Raw genomic sequence first — 3,396 nt, forward strand, 5'->3', positions numbered from 1 at the left:
TGGCAGCGGAGAGAGAGAGAGTGCGATGATTCACGAATGACTGTCCCGCTGATGCGCACTTTGCGTTAGTAGCAGCCCAAGGCATATCCGATTTTTACGCAAGAAGAAGAGACGGTGCCGGCGAAGTAATTGCAGGTTTTGAGTCAGTTTGTTCTCTTAACTTATGAACCCCCACCAAAAACATTTTCTCCACTTTGGCTTTACCCAAATCTAAAAGCTTGCTGATGTAGTGTCAAAAGAACGACAAAGAATGCGATGAAAATGTGACAAAACGCATTAACCCCTTAACTCTCACCTGAACCGAGCAAATTTTCTCCAGCTTTGCCCCCAGTCCAAAAGCTTCTGGAAAAAAGGTGTGAAAATAGCAACAAAAATGTACAAAAAAATGACAGAAATGGATAAAAATTGGACAAAAAAGTGAGAAAAATTTGACGAAAATTTGAGAAAAAACGGACGAAAAAGTGACAAAAATTTGACAAAAAATGAGAATGATTTGACAAAAAAGTGACCAAAAAATGGACACAAAAAAAAAATCTAAAAATTTGACGAAAAAGTGACAAAAAAGTCATGAAAGTTTGACAAAAATGAGATGACTGCCCAACAAAAAAAGTGATGAAAAAAAATCTGATGACGTGAGGAAAAAGATCAATTTAGTTTTGTAGATCTTAGCTTTCAAATGAGGCGCTACACTGGCCTACAGGATTTTGGGTAAAGCTGAACTGGAGAAAATGCTCTCGGTTCAGGCGAGAGTTGAGAGGTTAAAAAAAGCAATGGGGGGAAAAAAAGTTCAAAAGTAACGACAATGCGGCGACGACCCGAGGAAAAGGATTTGTTTTCGACCAGTTTTGTAGATTTGGGTGAAGCCGAACTGGAGAAAATGCGAGGGGGAAACTTGGAAACAGAACAAAAAAAGTCTTCTCAGTGAGGTAATTATTGCATTGATCAAACGTTTTTCATTTCAAGATTCAATACTACACACTTACGGAAGCTCAAAAGGTTGCACTGTCCCACTTTTACAATAAAGTTAGATTCACACAAGGAATTACAGTCCAGAGTTTCACAGTTTTTTGAGTCATTAAAGGGATTCTGCCAAAATGAAGGCCCTAAATGTCACTGAAAAGCGTCCATCATGATAAGAAGCATCCGAATAGTGTGGTCAGTGAGGAACGAGGTCAGAATGAAACAGCTTTTTATCCTCGTCTGTTTTCGGCTTCATATCGTTATTGTGGTTCATGTTTGAGTAAAGTCAGTGGCTGCAGTAGAAGTGTTTTTTGTAATCCAATAGTATATGGGTGATGCAGCTTTTGGTGATGTCACTTCCCCTGTTGTTTCCGCTCTGGGTGCGGACGGTCAGATTGTGCAAACGCAGCTGAAAGTCTAGTTCCTAACTGCAAAGGGATCTAACGACATGGTGTTAGGATCTGGACCGGGGGCGGACTGGGACTGAAAAATGGCCCTGGACTCTGACCAGCCTGACCCAAATTAGCGCAAATGCGACACTTCCACAAAGACATATTTTAACCCCTTAACTCCCACCTGAACCGAGCACATTTTCTCCAGTTTGGCTTTACCCCAGTCTAAAAGCTTCTGGAAAAAAAAGCTGTGAAAATAGAAACAAAACTGAGACGAAAACAATGATGGAAATGTGACAAAAAAGTGACGAAAAATTGATGAAAAAGTGGCAAAAATGTCACAAAAACGTCACAAGAAATTGGCAAAAATTGTCGAAAAAATGACAAAAAAATGACAAAAAAATGACAAAAAAAATGACAAAGAATGGATGAAAATGTGACAAAAATTTGACAAAAAATGACAAAAAATGTGACACAAAAGATGACAAAATGTGACAAAAAAATGACAAAAATTTGATAAAAAATGACAAAAATGTGACAAAATGTGACTAAAAAATGGCACTTTGGCTTTTTTGTTTTTGTCTTTTTTAGATTGCTTTGTTGTTGGGTTTTCATCTCTGTGAAAATAGCAACAAAACTGAGACGAAAACAGTGATGGAAATGTGACAAAAAAGTGAGAAAACATTGACAAAAAAGTTACGAAAAATTGATGAAAAAGTGGCAAAAATGTCACAAGAAATTGGCAAAAAATTGTCGAAAAAATGACAAAAATGTGACAAAAAAATTACAAACAAATTACAAAAAATGGACAAAAAATGTGACAAAAAAATTACAAAAATTTGATCAAAAATTTGATGAAAAATGACAAAAATGACAAAATGTGACTAAAAAATGTCACTTTGGCTTTTTTGTTGCTTTTTTAGATTGCTTTGTCATTGTGTTTTCATCTCTTTTGTCATGTTTTGTTGTGTTTTCGTCACGTTTTTTTTTTGGGTCACATTTTTGTTCTGTTTTCATCCTCATTTTCAGGCGCTATTTCAATGCTTTTCTTTTAAGTTTTTAGATTTGGGTAAAGCTCGGTTAAGGAGAAAACTGAGAGGCCAGACCGGTGGCCCTAGAGCCGGTGGCCCTTCTGTGCTCTTCCAGAATGGTCCGCCCCTGATCAGGACATAGGAGCTATTATTTTAAGGAATTCGGAAGCAGCCTTTGCCTTATTTGTTGAGCTTTTAAAGTTTTTTTTTTTCCTAATGTGTCGACAAAATAAAACTATAAATGGAAACTTAGTCAGATATGGTTGGACAAATAGTCAAGTAGAGGCTGCTTCCGAGTTCCTCTAATAATGGTGGAGAAATGGGAGAAAGTTGTGTTTCTTCTTTTTGCTTCGAACATGACCATATATGGGCAATTCCAAACATGACGTCTGTATCTAAAACAGATCCTGTCATTAACATTGAACATCGGAGGATATTCCTTTTGGATATTTCTTACAAATATACCAAAAAAAATCCTAGCTCTGGCCCCCTCTCTGAGAAAGGGAACATTGGCTTGCATTATGAAAACGACCAATAGGCCATTGTGCACAATTGTATTATCTTTCAGAAGCTATCAGAGAGTGTGAAAGAGAGAGAGAGACACAAACACACAGAGAATATCAGTGTTTGGCCACAAAAGTCTGCTTTGGGTGTAAACAATGCCACTCCCGGAGAAAGGTTTCCTCTGTCACTGTGAAAAATGGATGATAAAGATGCGGAATACAAAGTAGCCATTGCATTGATTTTGCAAACAGAAGGGGAAATGTGGTAAAGAATAGGCTATTTCTGAACCTAAACCCATGGCTTTATACATAGGGTTGGCCAAAGACAGTGGTGGAAGAAGGTAACGGTCTTGATATACTCAAACTGGGCTGGGTTGTTTGAGTTCTAGACGTGTTGCATCAAGCACAATATGTGACAAATACAACTCAGGACTTTCATCTTAGTCTTTCGTTTTTCACTGCAATCTAAGATAAGATAATCCTTTATTGATCTCACGACGGAGAAATTCA

The sequence above is a fragment of the Gobius niger genome (assembly GCF_951799975.1).
Source record: "Gobius niger genome assembly, chromosome: 24".
Classification (NCBI taxonomy): domain Eukaryota; kingdom Metazoa; phylum Chordata; class Actinopteri; order Gobiiformes; family Gobiidae; genus Gobius; species Gobius niger.